This window comes from Equus quagga, chromosome 21 (genome assembly GCF_021613505.1).
Source record: "Equus quagga isolate Etosha38 chromosome 21, UCLA_HA_Equagga_1.0, whole genome shotgun sequence".
In the NCBI taxonomy this organism is placed as follows: Eukaryota; Metazoa; Chordata; class Mammalia; order Perissodactyla; family Equidae; genus Equus; species Equus quagga.
In genome coordinates, this window is record NC_060287.1 from 8,896,922 (window position 1) to 8,913,521 (window position 16,600).

Consider the following 16,600-nt stretch of genomic DNA (forward strand, 5'->3'; position numbering starts at 1 on the left):
AAAAAATACACACAGATCCATGGAACAGAACCTAGTGCCAAGAAATGAAGACACACATCTATTCACAGCTAAATTTTGACAAGGGGGCCAAGAACATACAATGGAGAAATGAAAGCTTCTTCAACAAATTGTGTTGGAAAAACTGCAGCTATATGCAAAAGAATGAAAGTAGACCATTATCTTACATCGTGTACAAAACTTAACTCAAAATGGATTAAAGCCTTGAATGTAAGGCCTAAAACCATAAAAATCCTAGAAAAATACGTAGGCAGTGCACTTTTGAGCATCACTCTTAACAATATCTTTTTCAATATCATGTCTCTCCAGGTAGGAAAACAAAAGAAAAAAATAAATAAATGGGACTATATCAAACTACAAAGCCTCTACACTGCAAAAGGAACCATCAACAAAATGAAAAGATAATCTAACATTTTGGAGGAGATATTTGCCTCTCATACATCTGATCAGGTATTAATTTCCAAATTATATAAATAACTCATATAACTCAACATGAAAAGGACAAACAACCCAGTTAAAAAATATGCAGAGGATTTAAACAGACATTTTTTCCAAAGGATATATACAGATGGCCAAGAGGAACATGAAAAGATGTCAACATCCCTAATTATAGAGAAATGTAAATCAAAATCACAATGAGACATCACCTCATACCTGTCAGAATGACTATTACGAAAAAGACAAGAAACAGCAAACATTGGAGAGGATGTGGAGAAAAGGAACCCCTCAGACACTGCTGGTAGGGACGGAAACAGGTGCAGCCACTATGGAAAATAATATGGAGATTCCCCCCAAAATTAAGAATAGATCTTCCATATGATCCAGCTATTCCATTTCTGGGGATTTATCCAAATAACACGAAAATACCAATGTATCATGATATATGCACTCCTGTGTTCATTTTAGCGTTATTCACAATAGCCAAGACTTGGAAACAACCTATTTGCCCATCAACAGATGAATGGATGAAGAAAAGGTGGTATATATGTACAACGGAATGCTACACAGCCCTAAAGATGAGAAAATCTTGCCATTTTCAACAATATGGATTGACCTTGAGGGTATTATGCTGAGAAATGTAAGTCAGATGGAGAAAATCAAATAGCATATGATTTCACTGATGTGTGGAAGATAAAAACAACAAACAAACACAGAGACACAGGGAATACATTGGCGGTTACCAGTGGGGAATCAGGGTGGGAGGAGGGTAAAGGAGGAATTAGGGATCATTTGTATGATGACAGATGGAAACCAGACTTTTGGTAGTGAACATGATGTAGTCTATACAGAAGTCAAAATATAATTATATACACCTAAAATGTATATAATGTTACAAAACCAATGTTACCTCAATAAAAAAACAAATTTATTGTACTCAATAGAGTTAGGAGATGAGATGGTGAATTTACACAAAGCATTCAGTCTCTGCCTACCCAAGAAACAAATCAGATGTGGAAAAGGGAGATGATCCAGTTATGACTTCCTAATGAAAATCACTACCTTAAAAATCATATCCTGAATTGAGGATCACTTGATAGCTTTTTGAGAGAAAATCAAGTGCTTCCCTTTCCTTAAATTTTGGAGTGTGCACAATGTAAAGATCAGCATATCAACTCAGCGGGAAAGAAAACAGACAAAAAGACAAATGTGAATATTTGGAATAAATCGACATTAGTGGATCATGAAGGGATTAATAATAATAATAAAATAACAGAGACGGTTAGTAAACAAGTAGATGTTTTCTGATTGGCCGATGTAGTTTTAAAAACAGGAACAGGACTTGGGAAATCTAAATTCTAATCCTACAGATGGCATTTATTCCTAATTGATTTAAAGAAAACCACTTAAGTTCTCTCTGTTTCATGTTTTCTTTTTGGTAAAAATGATATGATGACACAATCTTCCCAGGGTTTGCTCTGAGAGTAAAAACACGTAATAATTACAAAAGAACTTTGCATGTAGCATTTTAAAACGATTATTGACAGCCAGTGAAGCATATTTTTACCCAACTTCTGTAGTCATTTATATTTCAAATGACAATAATTTAGGGGGTAAACTTACATTTTATAAAATTGGACTTAATTTACATATTTAATATGATCTAGATTTTCAAGCGTATACAGAATATTGAAGATGAATAAGTGACTTTACATTGTGGGCTATTTCAAAAAGAAAATTCAGGACATATTGCTGAAGGCATCACAAGTCATTCTTAAAATGGGCCTTTTCCTCATTTAAGTTCATGGTAAAGATTACAACTTTTTAACTTTCCAGGTGTGATTTGATGCCTTCAGACATCTCTCTCTTCGCATTCCAATTAAATTAAATTAAATTGTTCCTGTGGATGCAATTAACTCATTTGGTTTATAGCAAGGAACTCATTATTATACAGCCAAGCTAAGAATCTAGGTTCTTTTCCCTTCTGCCCAATTTCTTTCTACCTTCCAAATGTTAATCCCAGTGAGCGTGAAAAGTCATTCATTTCCCTAGGAAAAGTTTGTTCTGCAAGGCTATCGATTGCACCTTGCAGAGCTTGAAGCAGAGCATGAAGAATGAAGTGATTAGAAGCATTATAACCTACTCTTCTGCACAAGCAGAAGGGAGAAGGAAAAGAACCCAAAATGAGTAAGTAAAGGAATAGGACTAAGTTGAGACAGCCTCCTTATCAATATAGGGACCTGTGGAAACACTTGAATGGGGGATTTAAGTGCTTTGCCCAGCAGCCCCAGAAGCTTTTACCCCTTGTTTGATCTTAGAATGAGACAGGATTTCTTCTGGGTGTTGCACACAGCCATCACCGACACTATTGTATAAAACAAAAAAGGAAATTTTGTTAGGATATAGTGAGAGAGAACTTTTCTTGTTTCTCTCCTCCCGTCTCCCACATGGAGTGCACGTTATCTACATACCACTTTGTTATTTGTTATTTGACAATTGCATGAATCACACCACACTGGCATAGAGAAGCTGTAATGCAACACACCTGCTATTTAGAATGGTGAAACTTTGCTTGGCTAAATCCAAATAGTTTTCTCCAGGGCTTTTGAGTTGAGTTTAGAAGAAAGAATTTCACGTACTGTATTGTTCAACCTTCACCTTTTTTCTGTTTTCCAATTATATGTGGAAGTCAGTATGGTGGGTTAAAATGGGCAAAACAAGGAATCAAGATCTGGTTTAGAATCTCAGGTATATGAGTAACGTAACTTTTTATTTTTGATGTGTTAACCAATCTCTCTGTTTCAAGATGCTCTGATGCCAAATTACCATACATAATGTACAAATTGTAAGAATTTTGCTAGCCTTCCATCTGGTGTAACAGCACACTTAACAGTTAAGAGTTCCTAATGTTCTTTAAAAGAAATGCTCTGAGGGGTCAGCCCAGTGGCATAGTGGTTAAGTTTGCGTGCTCCGCATTGGTGGCCCAGTATTCGCAGGTTCAGATCCCGGGCATGGACCTAGCACCACTCATCAAGCCAAACTGTGAGGCATCCCACATAAAGTAGAGGAAGATTGGCACACATGTTAGTTCAGTGAGAATCTTCCTCAAGCAAAAAGAGGAAGATTGGCAACAGATGTTAGCTCAGGGCCAATCTTCCTCACACACACACAAAAAAGCCATGATTTCTGATTAAGATTATTTGCTTTAGAGTTTTATGCTGTAACTATTCTGCTGTCCCAGAAATATAACAACAGTGGATGGTATATACAAATGGAAAAATTTTTAAAGTCAATTTTAAAAACAAAGTAAACATCTTTAGGGACGAGAAACATAACAAAACAACAACAAAATCAGAAGTAGGTGAGCACGGATGAAATTCCTGGCTTGCTTAGTGCTAGTCTGAAAACCTGAAGAAGTGGCTGGTCCCCTAGCTCTTGCAGAATAATGAGTTAGTAGAATTGTTCCAAAAGAATCAGGGAGTTGGAGCTGACATTCTGCTGAAGACCAGTGAGTAGGGTAAGACTCTCCCAGATTCTGTGAGGAAAAGAAAAGTCTCCTACCACTACTTCTGTGACTGCAGTATCTATGGAGCTGAAAGCTTGGGAGGTGAGAGGACACGGACGCAACCTTGATACTGGAAACTGAGTCAATTATCTTACTGCTTCTGTCACCAATGATTGTTTCTATTTTATTTGCAATATTTCCTCTATTCCTTGTGTTCTTCCTGGGGTACATTGTTTACTCCTTTAATTTTTACTAACTCCTGAATGTTGATAATTCCAAAATTATATCTCCAGATCTCAATTATTTCCTGAAATCATTCTGGGGACACTCTAGGAACTATGAACACAGTATCTGCAAAATAGAACTGGAGAACAGATGATGATAGAATTCAGGTCCTTGGATTGAAAGACATCCTCCATGAAGAATTCACAAGCAATGATGCACATGTTTAACCAGCATCCATTGAAGCTACCCTGTTATACAACGTGACATATTCATAGCTCAAATCTAAACTTGTTTTTTAATTTATTTTTATTTATTTATTTTTAAAGATTGGCACCTGAGCTAAGATCAGTTGCCAATCTTCTTTTTCTTCTTATTCTTCCCAAAGCCCTCCAGTACATAATTTTATATTCTAGTTGTAGGTTCTTCTGGTTGTGCTATGTGTGGCCTGTTGATGGTGGCCATGTCCACTCCCAGGATCCGAACCAGTGAAACCCTGGGCCGCTGAAGTGGAGCGCCCGAACTTAACCACTTGGCCACGGGGCCAGCCCCTCAACTTGCTTTAATTTTATAATTTAATTTTTACTTTTTCAGCTAGAGTAGAACTGCTTTATAACCAGCAATGGAGGTACATGAGAGTCTGTGTGCACAGATGCAAACAATATTTATTTGGGACAGTTTGGTCAAAATGGAGGGGACATTCTTAGGACAAAACCTCTTTGGGCTTACTAGGATTGCTAGTATGTAATTGGGAAACATGTTAACCATGAAAAACAGTTAATCATTTGGAATAGTTTTTTTCTGCTCCTCTCTGTATTGGTATGTTCCCCATTGAGTTGTGCATGACCTTTATTGATGTCCATAAGGCACAGACTTCTAGATTTGAGGATTTTGCTGCTGTTGAGAAAGTCCTCAGTTGAGGAAATTCATCCTCAACCTGCTTCTGTGGCCATAAATTTACACAGTTGTTTTCTCATAATTTTTTTTATTCTCTTCTGTAGCTACAGCTAATTTTCCCTTCTCATTCTCAATCTTGTATATTTTTTGCTACCTCCTGTTTTTTGGTCCACAATCAACTTTATTTTCATTTGTCTTATCAAAAGTCCAGCTTTAAATGATTTTTAAATCGTCTCAAATAACCTTACCATTTTTGGGCCCAAGTTCTTTCTCTTTCAGTAGCTCAGTTTCATTAGAAGCTACTCCAAATATTTCACTTGTGCCTTTTCTTTCTGTCTAATAATCCTTGTCAGCGCATTTTATCCTTTTGTCTGGTACAGACAGATGAAAGATGTCAGTTCCCTTTGGGGGCACTAGGAGGAAGCAACATCAATGACAGAGAAAATTATATCCACCTATTCTTCTTTTCCTTTGCTTCTTAAGGATAACGGAGACCCAATAAATTCAAACAAACTGGCATTGCCTTGTTTTCAGAGAAAAAGAATCCTTCACATTCCAGCTGTCCCCTGAAGTCTTCCACGTTCCAATCCCTGCCCTAGTCTCTCCACTACTGGTCCCTGGACTCTTGTTCAGCCCAAAGGGTGAAGAATTTTCCATCTGCTTGCAAGGTCAGTTTTTCACAGAGCCTGAGTTCTTAATCATACCCTTCTATTTGTCACCCTGAAGCCCCAGTAGCTGCTTGCTCTTGGAGGAGTTAATGGGTAGGAATTCAGAATATACGGCAAGAGGGAGAAGTACAGTTCAAACTTCCACGTTTCTGCATCTTCTCTAGTTCTTTAGAGAAAGAAAGCTTTCCATGGGCTAAGGAAGATTGACTATGGGCCAAGAGTCTCCAAAAATATCATTAAATCTCACCCAGTAATATTCCATTTCCTGTATATTCTCTCTGATTTAAAGGCAAAGCTCAAGGTGAACGTTTTAGAGTCATCTTCGATACATTTCTCTTTTTACTGACTCCCGCTTTTACAATCTTACATTCAACTCTTTGTTAAGTCCAAGTCAGGATATACCCGCTTTTTTCTCATAAGTCCTCACTATTTCACTGAGAGGGAACCAATTAAGATTTCCACCTTTAGACTAAATGGTAGTAATTTCTTGACTGATCTCTGTCTCTGTCACGTTGTTTAGTGTGAACTTCTAAGGCAGCACTGGACACATGCTATTAAAACTCATTACTTTGCCATGAGCTAAGAAAAAGTTAGTGCCTACTAGTTGCCTACAAAATAAAATACAACATCTTTGTAATATCACTTAAGATTTGTCCACAATCTGAACTCTTTCTTTCGTCTTTTTCAACTTCCCCTGCAGGCGCTCCTCTAGCGCTGATTAATCCATGTCAGATTAGTGGCCTTTCTCCAGTGTGGTCACTTTGCTGTTTCTAATTCCCCTCAGAAGGACACAACGTTCTAAGGAAGACACCAAATTTCAAAGTCCAACTCCCTCTTTATGAGGTTGAATAGACTGACTTTATGAAGAATAATTTGTTATAGGTTTGAAATGATTATTTTTAATTAATTTATTGATGCATAGCAGCTTTACTTACTTTCACAAAGTTTTTTAAACTAGTTACAGAAAACGTATACACTACAAAAATACAAAAGGAATAATTGAGACTCTGAGAGAAAAGCAAACCACAGACAGATGCTAAGACAAATACAGAAATAATCATGCCATAATTCACTATACACGGAGAAGAAATTTAAGTCTAAATTGCTTAGTGATGAAAGAAAATAGAGAAAAATAATAAAAATAAATTCCAACCATTAGATTTCAAGATAAAGATAGTATTTAATAATATTCAAAGATAAGGAGATTTTTTTCCATGATAATCAAAAAGGTGTCTCTATGATACATGGACAAAATTCTTGACAAAATTCTCAACAGTATTCAATTTAGAGACTCAATCATTAACCGCTGTTTCCTGTCACATCCTTCAGCAGAAGTCAAGAGCCCATGTCTAAAAATATGTCAGTATAGACTTTATTATGGAAAATCTGAACAACAGAATTATATTTTGCTTATTTCAGACAGTGTCACTTGCCCTAAGAGTACAACTATTTTTTATTTAGAGCAAAAGTTCTTAATTTGGTGACATGAATATCAATAATAACACCAGCTGTTGTGGGTTGAATTGTGTCACCCCCCCAAAAGATATGTCCTAACTCCTGGTACCTCTGAACATCACCTTATGTGGAAACAAGGTCTTTATAGATGTAATCAAGTTAAGATGAGGTCGTCAAGGTGAGTCCTAATAGGAAGAGGAGAAGAGACATAGACACAGACAGACAGAGAGAATGTCATGTGATGACAGAGGTTAAGATGGTTGTGATGCATCTACAAGATAAGGGACATAAGAATTACCGGCAACACAAGAAGCTAAGGGCAAACCATGGAACAGAGTCTTTTCTACAGCCTTCAGAGAGATCATGGCCCTGCCAGCAACTCGATTTCAGGCAACTAGCCTCCAGGAGCTATGAGAGAAAAAAATGTGTGCTATTTTAGGCCACCCCATTTCTGATACTTATTAACAGCCTCCCTAAGAAACTAAAGTACTAACTAACATTTCTTGTACACTTACTAAATGCCAGGCATTATTCTAAAGTGTTTTACATGTGTCATTTTATTTTAATTATCGCAAAGCATCCGGGAAGTCTGAACTATTATTATTCTTTGATTACATGAATAAACTGAAGCAAAAAATGATTGCATAAATGTATCTAAGATCTCAAAATTAAGAAGTGGAATTTAACTCCAGAATCTCCTCACTAAAAAACCTCATCATGTTATTTTTACATGAGTTTATTAATGGGTATCATTCAACAATCTGAAATTGTATCTATGCGGGTATATGCACAATACATAAAAGAAAAAAATGGTACATTGGATTTGAACAAAATTAAAGATTTGGAGGGTCTTTAAAAGGGACCATTTCAAAAAGAAAAATTTGCTAAGTGGGAGAAATGATTTCAAATTATGTATCTGATAAAGGAACTATATGTACAATACACAAAAATCTCTCAAAATTCAGTGAAAATGAGCAAAAGATTTGAATTGATTTTTCACCAAGGAAGGTTTACAAGTGACTATTAATAATAGGAAAACACATAATTAGTTATTAAGGAAATGCAAATTCAAATTCCAATGAGATACCACTACATACACAATAGGATGGTTATAATCCAAAAGACTGACAATGCCAAGCATTGACAAGGATGTGAAGAAATTGGAAGCCCTATCCATTGCTGGTGGGAATATAAAGTGGTACAGCCACTTTGGGATAGTTTGTCAGTTTCTTAAAAATATTAAACATGTCCTCCTCAGATGGCTCAGCAATTCCTCACCTAGACATCTACCCCTAAAGTTGCAAACATGTGTTGAAACAAAGATTTGTACACAAATACTCATATCAGCATTATTCGCAGAAACCAAACACTGGAAAGCACCCCAATGTCTATGGCCATATTATGTTTACATAATATGTAATCATGCCACGTTATGTTCTACAGCATCCTACTTCTTATTTTCTAACATATTATTTCAAAGTAATTTTTTAAAAGATTTTATTTTTCCTTTTTCTCCCCAAAGCCCCCCAGTACATAGTTGTGTATTTTTAGTTGTGTGTCCTTCCAGTTGTGGCATGTGGGAGGCCACCTCGTCATGGCTTGATGAGCAGTACCGTGTCTGCGCCGAGGATTCCAACTAGCGAAACCCTGGGCCGCCGAAGCAGAGCATCTGAACTTAACCACTCAGAACGGGGCCGGCCCCCTCAAAGTAATTTTTGAAACAGAAAATTGTCTTTCTATAGAAGAGGAGCCACACTGAATATCATTTGTTCACAATCCTTTTCAGGAAAAATAATGGTATCTGGAAAATGATACCATTAGAAACAACAGCCAACATCCATTTCAGCTACAGAGTTGGCATATGTGTCTCCTCATGCAGAGATTCTTCACCTAAGAGATTCTTGGAGAGGCTTCACTTGGCCCGTGATGTGGCTGACATTTCTGCATATTTTACGAATGCACATGTATTTTTTCTCTGGAAGTACTTTGATTGCTTTTCTTCCTTTTTGTTAACAGTTATCCGTAACTTGAAAAAGTTTTTCTTATATTGCTTCTCATTCATTAGTAGTTACCTACTAAAACAAACAGTTTACATGACAATCATTTATGCCAATATTATTTATAAGCAAAGCACATCATCTTATCATAATTAACAATTGTTTAATGGACAAATGTGAGAGCAGAATGACAAGAGTTAGTAACAAAACATCAGACACACTAGGAAGAAATAAGAGTCAATCTGATTGGTTATGACATTGAACACTATATGGTCTGGCAAAGAAAAACATTTCAATAATCACAATACTAAAAATACTCTTTACTGGTTTCAACTTCTTAAGTTAGCAAATAGGTATGGATGAAATTCAGCTGTAAGACACTGGTTTAGTCATAACAGCTGCTCACAGGTGACATCTGATCTCATTGGTGGGTGCGCATTCCGTGGGCTAGATGACCATACATAAAAGTTAAATACATTTATTGTCCCATATACGTACAAACAAACATATAAGACATAAATGTGGTTGAAAGATAGAAAATTGTTTATTATGAACATTTTTAATATTCAAAATAAAAGCATAGCTAGCAGAAGGCATGCTGTAGAAAGATAGGGAAAAAGGCAGAAACAAATGTTGCTATTTCCCTCTTTTTAAAAAAGTGGATGGGGCCAGCCCAGTGGTGCAGTGGGTGAATTTGCTCGCTCTGCTTCAGTGGCCCAGGGTTCACTGGTTCTGATCCTGGCATGGACCTACATACCACTTATCAAGTCATTTTGTGGCAGTAGTCCCATATATCAAAAATGGAGAAAGATGAGCATGAATGTTAGCTCAGGGCTAATCTTCCTCGGCAAAAAGAGGAGGTGAGACTTAGATAACAGGATTGTGATTTCACACTATTGTTTTCTCCATAAGTCCTTTATACTATTTCATTAAGTGCTATATACATGTACTACTTTGATAAAATCATAAATATAAGAAAGTCTGTAATAAACATCCAGTCTTCCTAAGCAGAATCTAACTTTTTCCTTTACTGACAGCTGTGAAAGATGAGCACAAAATTCTGATCTTGACCGCTTTCTTCCTTCCACAATATTGAACACAAATCTTGATAGAGAAAAAAAGACTGCAGGTCAACTAACAGAGAGACTATTTTATTTACCTTTTGTACACTTCTGATTCAATATAGAGTCAGAAATATATGCAAAAATATTATGAAGTTATCATTGTTGTAAAATACAAATGGCAATGCTTTATTTTTAATTTTATAACTCATTCGTCTTTAAGCACATCTCTGAGTAAAAATTGTGATCCATTTGCTCCCAGGCTCTCCCTTAAGCATCCCTGCCCTAATTCTTCATGGAGGGCACCAAGGGACCTAACGCTCTTTGCTGTTGCAGTGCACATCACAGGCAGTTCATGTCTATTTCGTTTATTCTAATTAAAGGACAGATGTTCAGCAACATCACAACCCACACCACGGGGGTCACAGGAGTTGGCGTCCTTCTACAACTGGGATAAGCCTGGTCATACAGGAGCGTGTTTGTATTCTCTAGCTCTCTAGTTCATTGAGTTTTCAAGGTCTATAAGAATTTTCATAAGCTTTTTTTTTTCAGAAGGCAACATTCCAGTAGCACAAACTATATGTACATAATTACATGTCAAATCAGGGATGAAGAGAGGAAATTGAAAATTTTGCATTTCATGACTTATTTAGAATTAACATGCTTTGGCTTACCATTTTTATCCATGAAAACTGCCATGTACAAACCATGGTGACGATTCATGCTTATTGACGAACGTTCCACCCCTATTATAGCTGCAAGAGGAAAAAAAATCATAAGGTCTGTTTTACTTCTTTCTGCCTTGGTATAGACTCCTGATTCTGTTACCACAATTTTCAAAATCATGAGCTCATGGCTGCCGGGTGAACTATCTTGCAAGAATTTGAACAGAGATCATTTTTTCCCCACGAAGATATTTTTGTAATGTTGACAATTAATAGTGTTGTTACTCTAACGTAAGGGAAAGAATTAAATAGTTATCTTCAATGTGCACAGGCTTGTCTCCCTTTTTCAGAGCTGATGTTACATATTGACATAGGGATTTATATTTATGTCCAGTAATGTGCAAGCATACTCATTTGTATGGCACAAAATAATTCCATATGGATATACTTGTTTATTAGAATGGTCTTTTTTAATAATGCATGCTGTAGATCATAAAAATATGAACTGAGCTTAAAGTGTTTTCACAGTACAACCATTACTCATCAAACCATTACTCATAAAATAACCATTACTCATAAAAATATTTTAGCAAAAAATGACTTTTAAGGCATGAGATGAATCTGATTCTTGGTATCCCATGGATATCTATAAATGCACCTTATGCCCATAGCAGTTGTCAAATGTATAACTAAATTTATGCATAGGAAAAATACGGCATAGCATGTCAAACCCTAAAGATTTATCTGACAGTAATATAATTATTGTCAAAGTTGCTACCATCATTTTCTCAAGGAATGATAGGAACCTTAGGATGGGCAGTCTCCTATTTTGGGTTTATACTTCACAGCACTGCCAACTAAGAAATTGAGAAGATTCCATGTCCTAGCTTCTCCTTTGGAAAAGTACCAGGAAAGAGGTCAGTTGATCCAGGCTCAGTCACAGGCACACAGTTAAACCAATCACTGTGGCCTGGGAAGCAGATCACATAACAAGGTAGTGTCTCCTATTTATATTATCGGACAGAGTGGGGGTTGAACAGAGAGGAACGGCTTCCCAAGGTAAAGGTGGTAGCTCACACATGGCCCCTGGGGATGTTAGGGTGAGCTAGGCAGCAGCCCCAGTTTTTTCTGTGATATAAATTTAATGTTTTTCCCCTTTAATCATGTTGGCAACTTACTGGTATTTTTCCTGCCTTTTACCCATCATTCATATTGACAAGACCTGACTGATGTCTGAGGGATCCCACAGGAAAGAATATAACCTTCATCTCTAGATTAAGGCAAATTTTAGCTGATTTTCCTATTTCCGTTCTCCCATTTTTCATAGATATTTCCAAAATGCAGGCTTTTTTCCTATTATTTCGTTTTCCAGGCTAAATTCAGAGATTCTCAGCGTGTTGGAAGGACGATTCCTTGCCCTGACCCCAGGGCTGTATCAAAATATCTAGGTATGGTAGAAACATTTTCAATGTACACACCTCCCCCAGTCCATTTTGGTATTTTCCTCTCTTATACGCTGCTGGAGTTTGTGCTCCAATCCAAGGTTAGCTCCCATTTCTTTTCCAAAATGTCTTCTGGACCACTGTCATATGTTCCTCTTATGCTATCCGTATCACTTACCATGCTCTATGCAGCAGCATAACTTGTCCACTAATTTGGAAACTCTTGAAAAGCAGTGTCCATATTTTATCAGACCTGTTGTTCCCAAGACCTGTTGTAGAGCTGTCATTCAACAAACCCAATAAAGTCTAGTATCTGTCTCTATCAATGAAAGATTCCTATCACTCCTATTGTAATACATGTCACAACCACAGAGTGAATGTTCTCCAATCCTTTGACATGTAAGACTTTGGGCATCTAGCAAAATTGTTTTTGTTAGTTTCAGATTCATCAGTACTGGCAGCTGGGACATTGCTAGAAGCCATATAGGTTTGTAAGAGACAGAGTCAGAAAACTGGAAACATTTAGCATACTACTGGAAAGACATAGTATAAAATTATGTGAAATAAAACTCCCTTTATCAAAAACATTTTCATATGTCTTATAGTTTAAACATTTATGCACAACATTTTGAGCTCCTTTAAAATCTGGCCTCAATAGACTTTCAAACATGTCTGCTGTGTGAAATTTCCACCACAGCTCTGCTGGCTCAATCAAGTGAGGGATATTCCACTCCTGAGTCTTTGCTTCTACCATATCTTCTCTTTGCAATGCCTTTCTGGATCCAATGACATTCTAAACGCTTTTCATTCTTTAAGCTCTCTCTACAGCAATCTGAAAATTTTCCTGGCCAGTTTAGACCCCAGGCATCTCTTTCTCTAGTGACATCATAACAGCATTCTTGTGAGGACCACTCATTTGATATTTAACCAATTATTCTCTTATGAAAATTCTTGAAAAAGCAAATAATGTTATTTTACTTTTGTATATGCAAATTGTTTCCTCCATAAATATAATTAAACTATTTGACAACAAAGATAAAGCGTTTGCATCCCCAAATGTTTAACACCTATGTACAGAGCAGACACTTAGTAAATTATTGTTGACTACCTGGGTAATGCGTGTAATAACACCTTAAACAACAGAAAGCTTCACAATTGTCTCATATCATAAACATTCTACCAAAGACTTATCCAAAAAGGTTTTCCTTTTCTCCATAAATTCAAGGGTGCATATTCTTTTTATTTGTAAAATTAATATCTTTATTGTCATTATATTATGTAGAAGTGACCTATTCTTGATCAGGGCATCTGAATCTATGTATATGAAGGCACTAATTTACAAAAATACATTTCAGTGTTTAAACAACCTTATACTGACATTTTCTTAATTTCAATCTTTGTATTCTGCACATGGGCATGCAACCTATCTACCATGATTCTACCTCATTAGAACTAAGCATACCAATTAAAAAGAGAATTGATCACTTTGAAATATATCATAGTCAGTCACTAGTGTGCTAAAGGACAGGAAGAGAGAAAGAAAATCTATACACAAAGCACTACATTTACTTTCACATAAAAATGAAAATTTGGTGTGATTTTCTATAAATAAAGCCATTACCTCTGTAAAGACTGATCCAAGAGTCACTATATATTAAAGTTTTTATTAAGTTGTAATGCTCTGGCTACATTAAAATTTTTGAAAACATTCTTCTTGAGTCTAAGAATTATTTGTTTGAAGTGCTGATATTAGTACACTCTTTTATTGGAACACAAGGAATCCAATTTCCAGATTCATTACTCAAAACAACCCAGAAATTTGAAACAAGAAAATATCTTAGGGTCGAACTATAGATCAAACTATAATTCATACACCGCATTCCCTTACGGATCCTTAGGATAAGAAGAAAGAAGAAAAAAGGCAATTTTTCTGCCCACTTGATCGATGTTGCATTTGACCTCTGTGATGCCCTCCTGCCATAACCTCTTAAATACCATCTGCTCTTTTTGTGAAGAGTGTGATGGGAAGGAGTCACTTCTAGGCAGCAATTGATTATAAGAGCATTAATCAAGGGCATGGATTATCTGCAGCATGACACTGTGCGCTGTAGTTAAGCAATCTGGCTTTCAATGTGATTGGAAAGGCTAATCCTTATGTGGAAGCCTAAAATGGGCTTAGCCACACATGTTTAAGGAGAACAGAGCAAATAATGCATGACGATTTATTGGAATCCATGATAAACTTCAGCAATTTTAGGGCTAATTTGTTTACCCACTGTAATGGGATTAGATTGATTATAATATGCTCTCATAAAATGCTATACATAGCTCAGATGTTTGTTCTAACCACAGAACACAGAAAAGGTTATGCAGCTTTTGCTTAGGACTTGACAAAATATGGCATTTTCTAGTATAATTTGCATAACACGTGTCTTATTTTTCCATTTATTTTCTCCCAGTAATTAATACATTCTAAAATAGTCTTTAGCTCATAAGAAAAAAAAATTCTAGAAATATTGTATGTGTATAAGTAGAAGAAACTCTTTTTTTTTTTACTTATAGATATGAATGTTAGAAAACTAGGATTTTAAACTTCCACATACTTTTCTAGCTGCATAAAATTTATTCTATAAGAGTCTAAATTAGGGTTCAATATTACACAAAAAGTCTTCATTAAGTAGCAATGAGAATGGATTACAAAGAAATGCTGTGTGTGTGTGTGGGTGGATGGGTGTGTGTGTGTAGTGGGAAGGAGGAGAAATGGATGGAGGAGGAAACGGAGGGAAGGAGAGAGGGAAATTGAGAGAGATTATTTAAATCTAAACACTTTAAGCATTTCCTTTCTGCCTTATCATGCCTGCCAAGAGTAGAGGAGTTTGTTATTTATACAAAGAACTTCTAGGAAAAAATTACATTACCACTGAAAGAGGAGAGGCCAGTTATCTCAGCAGCTGACACAGGAAGAGATGGTAGTTAGAACAGGAAGGTTTTTGAAAGAATGATCATTTAAACCCTGAGCAAAAGGAACAACAAGAAAAAGAAACTAAATAATGTTCTACAATGTAATGAAAAATTGCCTTTATTTATTTAGTTTAATAAACGCCTACTAATTGTTAATGATTATAATATTTTAGACCTCATACCAGTCCCAAGTGCATAGATTCTTCAAAGTTTATCACCATCTAATGTTTACTTTGCTGGGAAAAGTTAATAGTAAACAAGTTATTTTCTACTTGAAAAAAGATCCAAACTGCCTAAAATTTTGCTATAAATAAAGCCTTTCTCCAGGGTAAGTCTTCTTTTTTATCTAAAATATACTACATACGCATAGTTAAAAGTCAAATAGTACTAAAAGGGTAATAAATTGTATGATTCATTGATCTCAGTTACAAGGAAGGCAAACCAAATCTAGCGAACCTCAGCAGAACAGAAATTTATGTGAAGGTTCCCAGGAAGCTCACTGCGCCATTGTGAAGGCTGGCCAGCCAGAGTGGAAGAAACACAGAAATAAAAGAAAACAGAAAAAGGAACCACAGCAAGTCATGAAGCAAGAGAGTCTGTTTAGACTTACATCATTGCTTTCCACTACCAGGGACATTGCTCCTGGCGGCAGGACTCCTGCTGTCTATGGATGCCTCTTCCACAATGAACACTAAACCATCTTGGGTTTAATTCCCACACACACACTCCAGAAGCCAACAGGTAGGTAAAGGAGTAGGGATCTGGCCCCTCAACCCCAGCCCCCCGGACTCCACAAGCCCACTTTGCCCCTTCATTTCCTCTTCCACTTTCTGAAATTATTATTAGGCTATTCTTGGGCTGTCTTGGATGAGAGTATAAGTATTATTTTTCATCTTTGTTTCTGTTTGCTCTATTTTTCTGGGAAATTTCATCGGCTTTGTATTATAATATGTTTTAAACTTTTTATGGATACTTGAAAATTTTAAAAATTGAAAGTGTTTTGACATTGCTGTTGTTCTCCCCTTGGCCTTTTCTCAAAGCATTCTGTTCTTGTTAGTCGCTAGCCTGGGCAATGACATTCTGTCTGCTAGGATGACGCTTGTCACCTAGTCCATTCTCTGTAGGTGACTGGGTCACGAGGAGGCCATTTTGTTAGAGAACACCTAAGAGACCTAAGATGTCCTTATACGCAGGTCTTTAGCATAGGTATATTCTTTACCTCCAAGAGAGATTCTGCAGTCTCCAACTCTGGGAACTACAGCCCTATCTGC